Source organism: Pinus tabuliformis, chromosome 6 (genome assembly GCF_031772625.1).
Source record: "Pinus tabuliformis cultivar Carrire ecotype Pingquan chromosome 6, CPIR1, whole genome shotgun sequence".
Taxonomy (NCBI): domain Eukaryota; kingdom Viridiplantae; phylum Streptophyta; class Pinopsida; order Pinales; family Pinaceae; genus Pinus; species Pinus tabuliformis.
The window spans coordinates 60,738,246-60,755,060 of record NC_142292.1 but is presented as its reverse complement, the minus strand read 5'-3'; the positions used below and the strand labels follow the sequence as shown (position 1 = coordinate 60,755,060).

At 37.3% G+C, this 16,815-nt stretch overlaps 1 protein-coding gene across 3 annotated transcripts in view; it reads right to left on the bottom strand.

Moving 5' to 3' along the window:
- The window catches only part of LOC149257221 (double-stranded RNA-binding protein 8-like), a 67,600-nt gene extending 56,883 nt beyond the window's left edge, over positions 1–10,717 (bottom strand). Inside the window, exon 1 of one of the 3 annotated variants that reach the window (XM_089413754.1) lies at positions 9,858–10,717. The gene's annotated coding sequence lies outside the window, so the exon portion shown is untranslated. The remainder of the gene's footprint in view (positions 1–9,857) is intronic. The other 2 variants (XM_089413748.1, XM_089413751.1) reach the window with 2 other exon arrangements.
- Positions 10,718–16,815: the final 6,098 nt, after the last annotated feature.

Sequence of the window (16,815 nt, the reverse complement as noted above, 5' to 3'; positions counted from 1 at the left end):
AGCCAACAGACACAACATTCTTACTACCTAACCTTTGTTGATTTGTGTAGCTTGGGAGGTACTCCAAGCCCTCAGGTTCAGGGTTTGGAGGGCAAGGCACCACAAGGGCAGCTTGTGCGCTTGGAACCCAAGTGTGGGTTTTTGCGCCCATCATGATTTGGGCCAAAACGGTGATGAGAAATCGACATGTGATGGATAAGGATGATAGTGCTCAGCGAGACGATTCCAATGCAACGAGAATCATCTAATTCCAAGTTGTCGTTAGAGAGAAATGAATTTTTGAAGTTGACAAGTTAATTATTGGTTGCCAAGTCATGTAGGCTTGGTGTAAATAATTCCAATAGGTGTGTCTCTTCATAATTCGTTGAAGCCCCTCATTATGTCTATAAATAGAGGGTGATAACTTGTGTTTTAGGCATCCATTTGTGAGCAACACTCATACAAAGGAGCTCTGAAATAGAAGGCAAGCCGCAGCTAGATAAGGAGACCGAGGAACAGCATGAAGGAGGCCGAGGAGCAACGTGAAGGAGGCCAAGGGACAGCATGGGCAATTCTGTGGTGGAGGCCGAGTGCTGTAGGAGACAACAGGTTGTTTCAAGGGCTGTTTGAGGGTTGTTTTAAGGCCGGTTTGTTGGGCAGTCAAGGCCAAGGAAGAGAGGGACAGAACAGGGTTGTGTAGGGACTGTTTGGGCAGTGTTTGAGGGAGGTCAAAGACCTACAGCTGTTGTTGGGCTAGGCCGCAAGCCATAGCCAACAGCTAGAGTTGTTCCAAGGCAGCGTTGAGGAGGACAACCACTGTTTTGGACAACATAGGTGTGGAGGAGTCTATCCTTGGAGGACTGCAATCCTTGAAGGGCTTAGTTGCTGACTGTGTGGAGGGTTAAGGGCTGAAGTTTGTGCCCTAACCAGAGTTGCAGGAGCAGCAAGAAAACAGTGGAGGACAACAGCGTTTTGTGGAGGAGTGTTGGGTCAAGTGTTGACCAGATTGGATCAATTTACCTTGCAGCCTGTGGGAGCCAATTTGAAGACGAGATTGGGTGATCGTGTGTCTTCATCGGAGCAGATCTTGTAGTGACGTGATTGGGTGCCATTGGTGTGGTGGAGGATAATGTGTTGGCTACCCAAAGTAGCCCTAGACTAGCAGTCTTCAAGTGACGAAGATAGCTGAAGATTGGGTGAACTTTGGAGCCTTATGAGTAGCTCTTTGATGGACGAAAGAGGCTACTAGAAGACAGATTGGGGCTCAAGTATTGGCCAGCCTAGAGAGTAGTTTGATGAGCCCATGTACATGCAGCAGAAGTGACTTGCAGCATTGTTAGGAGGCAGTCCTCTTGGAGTCTCGATGTGTAGTGGCCTTGATGGACTAAGGCACTACTAGTGAGCAGTACAAGAGCGAAGGACTGCAAGACAAGATACGACATCAAAGTTGCGCAACGACGTTTGTCATTGTATCTTGTATACCATAGACTATTGTATTATTCAAATTTGGTTTACTGTTTAATATAACAAAGATTGGGATTGTACAATTTTGTTAAAAATTGTGTATATTTGTGCATATGTGATTTACTGCTTTATATTTCCATTGTGCAAAGTAGTTTATGGTTGAGATTCTTGGTTTGGTAGCGTCAGTGATTTTAAGACTCTAATATGGACCCAAGGTCGTGGAAATTCAACAACCTCTACTAGTGCAAATCCTTACTTGTGCAGGTCTATAATTGTTCCTATGTCCCTTAAGGCCTGAACTTTTCATATGATTAATCTCTCTCTGAATAAGTTGCTTCATTGCATTGAGATTCTTAGTACCATAAACTTGATTTCCGAGGATTAACAACGATACAGCTTGTTATGCTTGCAGCAGTCACTACATCCTCTGAAAAAGGTGCACAGTTCATTACATATCCCGCTTCCCTTTGGTTACTCATTATTTACCTATGTTTTTTATCTCTTGGATCAAATTTCTACTGGAAATATAAATAATTTGAATTACTCCATATTTGTTGAAAATAGTACCAAGGAGAGGTGTTACTCGGCTTTTATCCCTTTTAGCCTTGTGAGCACATTAATTACTTTTGTCTCGATGACGTTTATGAGTTATATTAATGTCATGGGTGGAAAAGGTACTTAGAAGTGTTGTACCATGTATTTTTTCTAATATTAAAGTCACTTGTACTTTATAAAATGATTTTATGCTAAAAGTACAAAGTCTATTTTTCTAATATTAAAGTGAGGTGAAAAATCACTTTATTAGATAAATTAAAAAGATACGCAACTTGAAAAAGATATTAGAAGACTTTTCAATGGTGGGGCCAATGTATAAGGGGAGTCATTTGGGAGAAATGATCTCAACCATACATCTTGAGATTTGAAGATGAAATCTTAACCATTCGATCCTAGGTTTAGGGATTCAATCTTTTCCAAGGAGACAAAAGAGGAAAAGGGAAATCATTTTTCACCTCATACTTGAGAGAAAGCACGAGGAAAAAAGAGGAGAAGATAGACTTCAAGGAGGAGAGATTGCAACAATGAAAAGGGGCGCGAATTCCAAGGAGAAGGCACTGTATTAGCAGCACAAAAATCGAGGAGTTGAGCAACACGATTTTTGAGGAGCAGAGCATGAAATTTGAGGGATAGTAGCACGATTTTCAAGGCAAATCTAGGCACAAGTTTTGAGGAGAAAACTACTCAGTTCATGCCTGAAATTCAAGGCATGAATTTCCGAACAGTTGCTACAGGCAGCCTAAATTTCGAGGAGGTCTGCAACTGCTCTTTGGCACAAAAATCGAGGTAGAACAGTCACCCTTTTGCACAAAAATCAAGGTAGATTTTAGCACAAAAATTGAAGTAGATTTTAGCACAAAAATCGAGGAACTGGCCAGTGAATTTAATGCTAAAAATTATGGGCACAAATTTCCAAAAGATGGGCATTTAATGTCACAGCAAAAAGGGAGATCAGTACAGTGTTTTTATGTACTTATTTTTAAAATTTATCAAGCAATAAAATTCTCCTTTGAAGACCAATTTTCCCAAGAGGTTGTGGGGTTTTTCTGGGGTCAGCTTGACCAAAAGCAAGTGTCTCGTATGTGTTGAATGCTTGCATTTAATTTAGCATTAATTATCAGTTGTTAGGAAAGTGAAAAAAGAGTATTAGCACTCTTTATGTTTGCAATTAATGCAATATGAAATTTATATCAGCGTGACAAAACATGTGGGTTGGACCTAAATAAACACATGCAAAATTGTAAACTGGATTAAGGGTGCAGATCATTAAATTTCTACATGGTATCAGAGCAAAGTTGAGACTCAGATCTTCAATTTCATTCAGCTGATAAAGAGGGCAGCAAGCATTAAATTCTGCAAACAGTGAACCAAAACCTTTGAAACTTTGCCAAAAACCCAAAGACTTCAGCAGTTCAAAGGGAGGAAGGTTCTAGCTCACAGATTTGCTCCACATTGTTGGTTGTGGGGTCATGGCAACAGGGTTGAGAGTAGAGGACAGATTGGCAGGGGCTGAAAAATTTGGTCCATGGAAGGAGAGAACCATGCTTTTACTGGAGGAAGTTGAAGTGTGTGATGTTGTTGAAGCAGTTGTACAAGCACCCACTAATCCAGCTCAGTTGGTGGAGTTCAACAAGAAGAATGTGAAGGCAAAGAGGATCCTTCTGGATGTCATCAAGGACCATTTATTCCCGCATGTTTCACGGATGGGATATGCCTATCAGATGTGGGAGTTTTTCGTCTCTTTACACCAGAGCTCTAATGAGAACAGGAAGATGGTGTTGAGACAAAAGCTACGCAACACCAAGATGACCCGGACCAACAGTGGCACCTCATATCTCACCAGAGTTTCATAGGTGAAGGATGAGTTCGCTGTCGTTGGAGAGGTTATTCCAAAGGAATAGTTAGTTAGGATTGCCTTAGATGGGTTCACCAAGAAGTGGAATGGTTTTATCCATGGCTTAGTGGCCAAAGAGCACTTTCCTGGTTGGAGGATGTGGGACAATTTCATCCAGGAGGAGTGCAAAGGGTGGCAGCAAGAGTGATGGGAGAGGTGAAGAGGAGAATGTTGCTCTTGCGGCAAAGAGCAAGAAGAAGAAGGTCAAGAAGGGGCCTTCTAGTGGAGTAAAGCAGAAGAAGGGGAAGTAGAAGGCTAAGGAAAAGGACATGAGCAAAGTGAAATGCTTTGCTTGTGGGAAGATGGGTCACTGTGTTGTTCAGTGTCCCACAAGAAGGGTAAGAAGATACAGGGAGTTGCAGTTTCAGTTGATGTGGATGATTTAGTGGCTATATTTGATTTAGAATGTGCTTTGGTGGTGAGTTTAACCACTCATGTCACATCTTTTCACGCATGGTTCATTGATAGTGGAGCATCCTGCCATATGACGGGAGTTAGAGAGCACTTCACGAGCCTTTTAGAGGATGATGTTGACTTGGAGGTTGTGCTTGGAGACAACTCCAAAGTCAAAGCGGCAGGAATGGGGACAATTTCATTTTAGAGGGAGTCATTAGCTCCTCTGAAGGTGACAGATGTTCTTTATGTTCCAAGGTTGAAGAAGAGTTTGATATCAGTCTCTAGCTTGGAGGATGGGGGGTTTGAGGTACTGTTATGAAAGGGACAAGTGTTGATATATCTCAGAGGATCTATTATCAAGTCTACTCGTGTGATTGGAGCTCGTAGTGGGAGACTATACAAATTTATGTTTCAGCCTCTTAGAGCTATGGTAGCGCAGACCAGTAGCAGCGAGTTATGTGAGCTATGGCATAGGAGGATGGCCCACTTGCACCATGGAATTTTCAGGATGTTGAGGGAGATGGTTATAGGTTTGCCTGACTTCACCATAGAGCATCATGATGTGTGCAAGGGGTGTGCTTTGGGAAAGTACACCAAGACACCTTTTCAGAGCAGTGATAGCAAAGTTGCAGGTATCCTTGATTTGATTCATTCTGACGTATGTGGTCTTACGTCCCATGTTTCATTGGGTGGATATGAGTATTATGTGACCTTCATTGGTGGCCACTCCAAGAAGACCTCGATTTACTTCCTAAAGACCAAAGATGAGGTCTTCCAGAGATTCCAAGAGTTTAAGGCTCTTGTGGAGAACCATAAAAGGAGGAAAATTAGGGTGTTGAGATCAAACAATGGAGGCAAGTATACTTCCACGGAGATGAGGGATTTTTGTGGGAGTGTTGGCATCAAGAGGGAGCTCATTGTGCCTTACAACCCTCACCAGAATGGGGTGGTAGAGAGGAAGAACGGGACCACTGTGGGTGTAGCTAGAGCTATGTTGCATGATCAGAGCTTACCTTTCTTCTTGTGGGCTGAGGCATGTAACATTGTTGTTTATTTGCATAATAGGAGCCCACGCAAAGTCTTGGGAAGCAAGACTCCTAAGGAGGTGTTTACCGACAAGAAGCCGAAAGTTGGGCACATTAGGATATTTGGGTGCCTTACATATTCAGACATCCCTAAGGAGAAGAGAACAAAGTTGGAACCCATTGCAGAGAAGGGTATCCTAGTGGGTTACAGTGAGACCAACAACGCCTACCGTATCTATCTTCCTGCACAAAGCAAGATTATCCTAAGGCAAGATGTGACATTTGAGGAGGAAAGGGCTTTGAGGAGATCTCGGGAGGTTGATCAAGTAGAGCAATAGGCTCCTCTGTAGGGGGGCACACTACAGCTTTCAGGAACATCAAGTGGTGCGATCAAGAGGTTCATCTTCTTCAGGGGTAACAGGTCCACAGAGTACAGGTTCACCTGGTTCAAGATCACTTGGTGCAAGCTCATCAAGCACATGATCTCAAAGTCTAGTATCTCCAGTTATATTCGAGCCTTCCTTGTCAGGAGGAGAGGCACCAATTGGGGATTTTCCTCGTGAACCCCACTTTGTATCAACAATTGATCAGTTCATTGATATATCTGGTCAACACTAGACTAGATATCTGTTTTGCAATCAACACATTGAGTCAGTTTGTGATGTAGCCCAGGAGAGTACACTGGGTGGCTGCAAAACATGTGTTGAGGTACTTACAGGGCACAATGGATTATGGTCTGGACTCTGGACTATGTCAGGTGTGATGGAATTAGATTGATTGGTTGCAAAGACTCAGATTGGGCTAGCAATGTTAGTGACCAGAAGATTACTTTTGGGTGTTGTTTCTTGTTGGGCTCGACAGTTGTGTCATGGTTCAGCAAGAAACAATGGTCAGTGGCATTGAGCAACATAGAGGCAAAGTATACGGCAAATAGTTAGGCAGGGTGTGAGGCATTATGGCTTCGCAAGATGCTTTATGGTTTATTTGGACAAATGTTGAGACCACCTACGATTTACTGTGAAAATCAAAGTTGTATCAAACTCTTTGAGAACCTAGTGTGTCATCACTGGTCAAAACATATAGATGTCAGATACCAGAGACTGGGTTCAACGAGGAGTAGTGAAGCTTGAGTATATATCCAATGATGAACAAGTAGCATACATTCTCACCAAATCATTGCCAAGCATGTATTTTTCAGAGACAAGATGGGAGTGGTGAGCAACACCTTCCTCAGTAAAAAAGAGTGTTGAAAATAGTACCAAGAAGAAGTGTTACTGGGTTTTTATCCCTTTTAGCCTAGTGAGCACATTAATTACTTTTGTCTCAATGACATTTATGAGTTATATTAATGTCATGGGGGGAAAAGGTACTTAGAAATGTTGTACCATCTATTTTTCTAATATTAAAGTCACGTGTACTTTATAAAGTGACTATGTTAAAAGTACAAAGTGTATTTTTCTAATATTAAAGTGAGGTGAAAAATCAATTTATGAGAAAAATTAAAAAGGTACACAATTTAAAAAATGTGCTAGGAGACTTTTAAGTGATGGGGCCAATATATGAGGGGGGGTCATTTGAGAGAAATGATCTCAACCACACATCTTGAGATTTGAAGATGAAACCTCAACCATTGGATCCTAGGTTTAGGGATTCAATCTTTTCCAAAGAAACAAAAGAGGAAAAGGGAAATCATTCTTCACTTCACACTTGAGAGAGAGCATAAGGAGAAGAGAAGAGAATAAAAACTTCAAGGAGGAGGAGAGATTGCAGCAGTGAGAAGGGGCACAAATTCCAAGGAGAAGGGACTGTACTAGCAGCACAAAAATCAAGGAGCAAAGCAGCATGATTTTCAAGAAGCAGAGGCACGAAATTCAAGGGACAACCACACAATTTTCAAGGCAGATCTGGGCATACATTTCGAGGAGGAAACTGCTCAGTTCAGGCCCAAAATTCATGCCTGAATTTCGGGATAGCTGCTACAGGCAGCATGAATTTCGAGGAGGTCTGCAGCTGCTCTCTGGACACAAAAATCGAGGCAGAACAGTCACCCATTGCACAAAAATCAAGGCAGATTATGGAAACAAAAATCAAGGAGCTGGGCAGAGGATTTAATGCTAAAAATTATGGGCACAAATTTCTGTAAAAATTGTTTGTCAGTGGGCACAAATTTCCAGAATATGAGCATTTAATGTCGGAGATAAGTACTGTGTTTTTATGTACTTATTTTATAATTTCTCAAGCAATAAAATCCTCCTTTGAAGACTGGTTTTCCCCAAGAGGCTGTGGGGTTTTTCTGGGGTCAGCTTGACCAAAAACAAGTGTCTCGTATGTGTTGAATGCTTGCATATAATTTAGCATTAATTATCAGCTGTTAGGAAAGTGAAAAAGAGTAAAGCATTATTTATGTGCAATTAATGCATTCTGAAATTTATATCAGCGTGACAAAACATGCAAACTTGTAAACTGGGTTAAAGTTACAGATCATTAAATTTCTACAGTATTGACTCATAATATTCAATATTGACTGATATTATCTAGTGTGCTGCAGGGAGAAGCTCCAGGAAAACCATTCATCATTTGTCACGATGAGGCTAATGGTGACCACCCAGGTATGCCCACTTCTTTAACATGGCATGTGGCTAACTAACATTGTTGTGGGGTGTGTGTGCACGATTAATCAATTGCATATTCCTATTGGCATTACATTTTATTCCAAACAATGAAAAACATCTTCAACGTATATTTTACTGGAATAGTTTCACTATTAACAAGGTCCTAGAAGCAATATTAAGCATGACCATAGGCAGATAGTACTGAAGAAGTTAGAATAAAGGATATTTTTAATGTTGAAAGCTAAACCAATCACCAACAAAGACTTATGAGACAGGCAGTGGGTATATGATATTGTGCGCAGATTAGACTTTATCGAAAGCAAATACTTCTAATAACAGCATTATGCTGCTCATAGAGATGAAATTAATACCAATAACATACAATAAGGTAATGGAAAGCTAGCTGCCTATAATACCCAGTAAGTTGTGTCATACCAGCAAATAGGGTTTTTGGGTTTTTGATCCATAAGGTAATGGAAATCTAGCTGTTTATAAAACCTAGTTAGTATCACACCAGCAAAGCAGGGTTTTTGAGGGGTTTTTAATCCATAAGGTAATGAAAAGCTAGCTGCCCATAAAACCCAGTAAGTAGTATCATACCAGCAAAATAGGGTTTTTGAAGGGAAACCTAATACCAGCAAAATAGGGTTTTTGAGGGGTTTTTGGATCCATAAGGTAGTGGAAAGCTAGTTGCCTATAAAACCCGGTAAGTAGTATCATACCAGCAGAAGAGGGTTAGCAGCAAAATAGGATTTGTGAGGGGTCTTTGATACATAAGGTAATGGAAGGTTTTTGATCCATAAGGTAATTGAAAGCCAGCTGCCCATAAAACCTAGTAAGTGGTATCATACCAGCAAAATCGGGTTTTTGAGGGGAAACCTAGAAACTTAGAAAGTAGTATCATAACAGCAAAATAGGGTTTTTGATCCATAAGGTAATGGAAAGCTAGTTGCCAATAAAACCCCAGAAGTAGTATCATACCAGTAAAAGAGGGTTCTAGTAAGTACTACCATATCAGCAAAATACATCCTCTGAAGCAGTTGCACAGTTCGTTTCAGATCCTGCTTCTCTTTTGGTTATTCATTATTTACCTATGTTTTTATAGCTCTCTGGTCAATTTCTACTGGAAATATACTTCTAATAACAGCATTATGCTGATATTAACATCCTAATATCTAAAGTGATGGTGCACATCAACACCAACAAAAATAGACCCAGAACTCATAGAGATGAAATTAACACCTATAACATACAATAAGGTAATGGAAAGCGAACTGCCTATAAACCCTAGGAAGTAGTGTCATACCAGCAAAATAGGGTTTTTGATCTGGAAGTAGTACCTTACAGATCACAAACCCTATTTTGCTGGTATGATACTACGTACAAGGTTTTATAGGCAGCTCGATTTCCATTACCTTCTGGATCAAAAACTCAAAAATCCTATTTTGCTGGTATGACAATACTTCCTGGGTTTTATACGCAGCTAGCTTTCCATTACGTTATTGTATGTTATAGGTGTTAATTTCATCTTTATGAGGTCTAGGTCTATTTTTTTGGCGTTGATGTGCACCATCACTTTCGATATTAGGATGTTAACATCAGCATAATGCTGTTCCGAGAAGTATATTTGCAGTAGAAATTCATCAGAGAGCTAAAAAAACATAGGTAAATAATGAATAACCAAAAGAGAAGTAGGATCTGAAATGAACTGTGCAACTGCTTCAGAGGATGTAGTGACTCTGTTGCAAGCATAACAGGCTGTATCATATCGTTAAAACTTGGAAATCGAGTTTATGGTACTGAGAATCTTGACGCAACAAAGCAAAAAGAGAATTATCCGAGTTTCCATTTGTAGCGTTTTTGATGGATTTACGCTAGTATAATATATTTCAAAAAAAATGACGCTAGATCAGTTCAGAAACCAAACCGAACCTGCGAATATCGCGCTTCCTTGTTTGTTGCCGCTTCCTTGGAATTCCAGAACATAACAGAACAAGCACAGGCATTACCAGTTACACTACAGGCAAAAATCGAATGATGTAAAATACAATATGGGTTACGTTGTTATGTGCGTATTTCTCAAGGCCTCGGCGCTATCACGTAGAAAACGCTGGCATATCCAGCGAGGGGAGGAGCTTCGCTACGGCCACTGCACGCTATGGAATATAGTGCTTATTTGTTTGTTTTCGAGGGCTCAAATGAATATTTATATTTACAATATGATATGTGTGTTGTAGGCAGAGTAGTAGGTTTAGTGTAGAGGGTAAATTCCCAAAGCTCCGTCCACTATCCACCCTCTGGATATGGACAGAGGAAACCTACAAAGACACAAAATGTATCAGATTATATATATATACACACATAACATAAGATTGTATATAAACATATACAGTGGAGGGGATGAGAATGGTTTATGAGCTTTAAGTCCTTAATCATAAACCCTGAAATTGCTGAAGGATGGGTTTATGAGTTTGAAGTCCTTATTCTCAGTCCACAGACATTGTTGGGAGATGGGTTTATGAGTAAGTCTTTATTGCCAGTCCACTGCATTGTTGATCTGGTGACATTGCTAATCCTCTCAAAGAATGTCCTTTTCTTTTTAGGGCACACACAGCCAGGACACACATAGCCATGAACACGATATATAGGTAGGCCCCGCCAGATCCCTGTTTGGATGACACATAGCGGTAAATGATGACTAGTTGACCAGTTGTCGACAGAAAAAGCAGAGATGGATTAATGGATTTTCACTGCAGCTGCTTATAACGACCTCAATGGTCGTACGAACCAGGCTTACTGGCTCATCTGGTGGAACTTTTTCCTAATTTGTCAAACAACATTGGTAAAATCTTAATTGAATATCAAATAACATCAAAATGAAAGAAATCATTATCAAATTTAAAATTTAAATATATTAAATATGAATGAAATTAATTTAATAATTAATTATAATTATAATTTAATAGGTTTAGATTCATTTTAATTTTGGATTTGGCAAGTTTTACTTTAAAAAATATTTGATGTTTCTAAACATTTTGTAAACTTTTAGTTAAAATAGATCTAGACCCGTTTAATTTCTACTTTTAAATAGGTTATATTTCATAAGAATACCATAAATTATTATAAATTTGTGTAAAAGCTGTTAATAATTTAACCGAGTCAAGTTTACTTTAATTATCCAACAAAACTTAGTTTGTAGTTATATTTATTTTAAAATAAAGTTATTTTTAGTTTTATTTTTATTTTGTTTTGAGTAACATTACAACATATCTACCATATTAACTTCTAAATACAATAATGAATTAATTTGTAAATATAATAGGATAAAAAATTAATAACTTTTAAAGGTGAATTAAAACTAAATTAAATTTATCTTGGATGAATAGTAATAATGAATAAAAACTAAATTAAGTTTATCTTGGATGAATAGTAATAATGATGGCTGTCTTTTTCAAATAAGTTTAATTATTGCCAGTGATATGTTGAATTTATGTAGAACAATTATTGTATTGGTTTCAAGTGTTAGTGTTAACCAATTTAAAAAGCGTTATAGGGTTTTTTTCATTTGTGAATGGTTTCAAGTGTTGGTGCTAACCAATTTAAAAAGTGTTTTATAGGGTTTTCATTTGTGAATTGGTTTCAAATCTTAGCCTTAACTAATTTAAAAAGTGTTTTATGGGGTTTTTTCATTTGTGATTTATTTATTAAATCTTAAATAATATAAGATATCACTTGAATTTATTCAATATGATGGATCTAAAAAATCACATCAAGGGTAAGAGATTATTTGAATTGTTTTTAGATCATTATTTTTTTTTTCCGAAGGTGGCAAAACCTATCAAACTCAGGTGTCAAACCAACAGTGAGGACAGCCATCTCTGGTTGCTATCCGCGAATGTCAGTGTGACTCATCACTGTTATCAAGGAAAACCACGCCACCTGTAATAACCCGTTGGTGGTCCGTAAGGGAGCAGGCTTTCACTCCTGCCAGATGCCTCTGGGTCTTGGGCCGTTAACCTGTTCCCTTAAGTCTGAGGAAGACGAGCTCTTAGCCAAGCAGAAGCAGTTTTACGGCATACTCCAGGCCGAGTTTTTAGATCATTATAATAACAAATGTTTTAAAATTATAATTTAATTTTGGTATATGCAATTTTGTTTAATAAAAAGTGTTTTTCATCTTCAATCTTTTTAGTGTAACAGAGGTAACATATTTTTTCATCTAATTGTGTTTGTGAGAATTCTTTCTTATTTTAAGAATGTTTATTTTCTTCTTTATGCTAGTTAAAATAAAGAGATATTTTTTGAATTAGGGTTGATCATCTCCTTATAGTATGTTAATTTTCTTTGATCCTCTAATTCTTTATTGCACCATAAATTCTTATTATTTAGTTATAACAATATTTTTAATATTATTGGTATTATGCAAAATGATTTCTTCCTTCTTCAATGACTTAATTAACGTTTGGCACGTGTATGTCATCTTCACTATTGACTAGAGGTTTTGGCTGGAGTTTAAATCAATTTTCGGCATTCTCTTGTATATCATAATTTTATAAGTTACGTACTTAATCATAGCCATGTTGTGAATGCAAGAGACATCCCCTTCTATGACGAGTATAAGATAGAGTGTGTTATTTTTAATTTTGATATTATAAATTATAATATTTTTGTGTAGGATTCTCTAAAAATATTACATACTCAAACTACACATCCATATAAGATAATAGGAGTGATGAAAGTCTCCAAGAGGCTTTTTTTTCTTATTCCAGAGTTAAGAGTTCACTAAGCCTATAATAAACTTTCTACCCTTCATTTATTATTTTCTCAACATGATAAATTTAATTTAATTTATGGTGAATGTCAATTTCAAAATATTTGTATAAAAGAATTCCCTCCAAATTATTGTTATTACATATAAGTATTATAAAAAACATTTTCAATATAATTATTATAACATTCATTTTATTTATATATATATATATATAATTTACAAATATGTCAAAATCATTTATTTTTTTTCAACATGATAAATTTATGATGAATTTCAATTTCAAAATATTTGTATAAAAGAATTCCCTCCAAATTATTGTTATTACATATAAGTATTATAAAAAACATTTTCAATATAATTATTATAACATTCATTTTATTAATTTTCAATATATATACAGATGTCCAATCATTTTTAATCTTATAACTTAAAAAAAAATTATAGACATATTTTATCTTGATGTATAATTAAATATTAAAAAAAAAATTTTATATTGAAAGCTATTGATTTTTAAAATAATATTGATGGTGACCAACTTTAATTATATTATTTACAAACACGCCATGCAATGAGTGCTAAGTGAACTATTCAAAAATCATGAGAAATTAGTCAGTTACGACTACCTCTCATGGAAATGGTCATAGATGAATGACTTACTTAACGCAACATAGTTGAATCCCAAAATGATATCTAATGTCAAATTATTTTTAATCTTATAACTTAACAAATTTATAGACATATTTTATTTTGATGTATAATTAAATATTGAAAATTATTGATTTTTAAAATAATATTGATTGTGACCGACATAAATTTACTTTTATGATTAGAAACGTATGTTGTGTAAGTATTAATTTTCTTAAGTAGTGGTTAGTTAATTAGTAATATTATTTATTGAGTTTTTAACTAATATAATTTTTATTTTTATTTTTTCAATTAGATATATTCTTAGTGTTGAGTGGTTAATTAATTGTGTTGAGAGACCAGCTAGTATGGTAGAGATGTTGTAACATAATGTAATGTAATGTTCTGTAAACATTTTTACTTAGTCAAAATAAAATAAAAATAACTTTATATTAGTCCATGGGGTCTTGGAAAGATGGTGATGGCGCGCCTTATTAAGGCACTCCTAGGGGTAGTTCTACCAAGCTTACAAAAAAAAACTCTAAATTAAACATTTTTACTTGGTCAAAATTAAATTAAAATAATAACTTTAAGCCAAAACATTAAGGTAAACTTAACTTGGTCAAGTTACTTGAGATGCAAACCCCCTTTAGCGTAAAAAGAGATTTGATCTGCTTGGTATATCCATAGTTAAGATGGATTTAGGCTGGTATAAACCATATTTGAAATGTATGAAGGGTAAATATTTTTTTTTAAATAGTGGTTAAATTATTAGTAATAGCATTTGTATAAATATCTAACAAATATAAATTTATTATTTCAAAATATTTGTAAATTTTAAATTCTATAGAATATTATTTAAATACATAATAATACTAAAGTAAATGGTGGATGGAAAGTATAGGTAAAGATTTGGTTGCAAGGGAGAAGTGTGATGCAGACAAGCACGATGAATTAGTAGATTTCTCGAAAAATTTGGCATCAAAAGTAAGTGTTTTCATTCAGTATTATCAACCATCCATATAAGATTTGACGTCGCATTTGTTAGAAAAGATGACTAGTAGCAGCTCTTCCCTAAATTTGGCGATATTGCCTTAGTGTGAAACCCTCGCTAACTTAGGTGTAACACAAGTGAAAAGGGGAAGATGAACTCTAGCAAGGACAATGCCAAGACTCATATTGATGTCTCTAACAGAAGAGTGGTCTTAGAGATCAATGGAGTCTCAAAACAAGGTGTTTTTGGGAATTTTTAAGGACACCCGTTAATGGCCCCTCTTTTAATTGTACCTGTCATTCTTTTGATGATTTTATTTGTGTTGAGCTTCTAGTTCTGCAAGAGTTAGGGCCTATGACGAGGGTTTTGTAAGTGCTAGTTTGAACTTAGCACATTTCCAATGTGTTAGTTCAAACCTCTTGGCACTTGATGCAAAGTAAAAGGAGGAAGATCTTGAAGCATTGTAGTGAAAAATTAAAATTTTAATAGGGAAGGGTGTTAAATTGAGGATATGCTAGACCTCAACAAGAAAATCCTAGTCGAGAAGTTTACATGAAGGAAGGTTTCCCAATCAACTCCTACGGATTGGGTAAAGGTGTAACACCCTCCTCCCACATCTACCCAAGTAACCGGCCAACGGGGGTAAACATGTGATGAGAGGCTACTATGATATGATTCAACATCCTAGGTGACCTTAAGGAAATGGAATCAATGAAAACACATCATAATACAGACCTTCCACGTCATCTACAGGACCCCTAAGAACCATCCCAACACTTCTGGTAACCAATCCCTGGGTCCCACTGAGGTTTTAGACTTCTTGACCTCTTGACGATCCCATGATATAGGCCTGACAGTGTCCAATAGGCCCTGGACACTCTCATGACAATGCATGTCAGCATCCAGGGACTATTTTTCTCTATGTTGTGTCAACGTCCTTGGGATTTGAGCCACTTTTTCAATCCCAAAGCCCAAGTCCCTACTCAGAATTGAATGACACCTTCGGGACAGAAAGATAACAATGGTGCAAATGCAACTACTTGAACAAGCCCTTACCTGGACCTCTAGTAGCCATGATAGGCATTTCATCAAACATATCACAAATATGTAATCTACAGGTGTAAACAACATATCTAAGCATAGGGGTCTCATACTCATCTGAGAATCACTAAGAAGCATTGATGCCTCAACACATTAGATGTAGTTTCATTCATTAGGTCATAGATACATTGTTCATTATTTACAAGTAAAAACAAAATGAGAGTCGTACATAACTATTGTCATAAAACATATACATAACAAGCATGATAGCAACAGAAATACCAAGGAAATCACAGCCATATGATCCACATATAAACCAATATAATACTCGTAGAAATATAAGGAGAAATAACCTCATATTGATGATGCAAAATCCAAACTTGGGATGGAACTACCATGTTCCACCCGACCATAAAATGGTCGAGCCAAATGTCTCTTTAGCCATTCACCCTCGTGCCATATTCCAAGCATGAATGTGGTATCTCATAAAACACATCAATCCAAAACCATCTAAGGCTTCCAGAGGCCAACCACCTCAACCCATCAAATAGTGATTCCACCTCACAGTCGGACATCATAAAAGCATAATCAAATTGGTTTCTATCCAAGCCTTCTAGAGCTCCAGAGTGTTTGTTCCAACCAAAGCTCCAGGGCTATTAACTCAACCCACATCTTATACCGGGCTCCAAAGCGTTTTTCCAAACAAGGCTCCAGGACTTGTAACTCAACACCTAGGGCTCCAGATCATTTGTCCAACCAAGGCTCCAGGACTAGTAACTCAACCCAAGTTGTTACAGGGCTCTAAAGCGTTTGTCCAGCCAAGGCTCTAGGAACTAGTAACTCAACCCAAGCTAAGGAAACATGATAACCAACCAGCAAAACAAAGAAATGAACCCACAACACCATAGCGATCCAGGAAATGGCAAGGCTAGGAAAATCCACTGTCAATCTAGGCAATCCTCCATGCCAATGACAGATCATAACCAAGAAACCACATGCATGTGCCATGCATGTCGAAACTAGTGAGGAAAACATACATGCAACTCGGTACTTGCAAGCAAAACTCGTTGTAGTTGTTGATCCTAATGTCCTCTTGCGCTTTCCTACTCTTCCTTTGCCTTCTTGTTCCAAAACTCCAAGTATGCCACACTCCTCCAAGAGTGCTCCAAGAAAATTCTAAGTACCCAAGAGTATGAGGGAGAGAGAATAGAAGAGAGCTCCAACAAAACTGAACTGGCCAAGTTTACCCATTGATCCTCAAAAGACTTTTTATCAATGAGGCCTCTATTTTCTTCATTTTCCATTATTTTCCTTCATTTTCCTCCTCACATGCAACCTGTGACTTTTCACCTTCCTTTTCTCCTAGTTCCCATTATTTTCATAAATAAATGCCAATTAATGCCTCTTGCCTTTCCAATGCCTTTGCCATTGCCTTTGCCATTGCCTTTGCTAATTTCCTT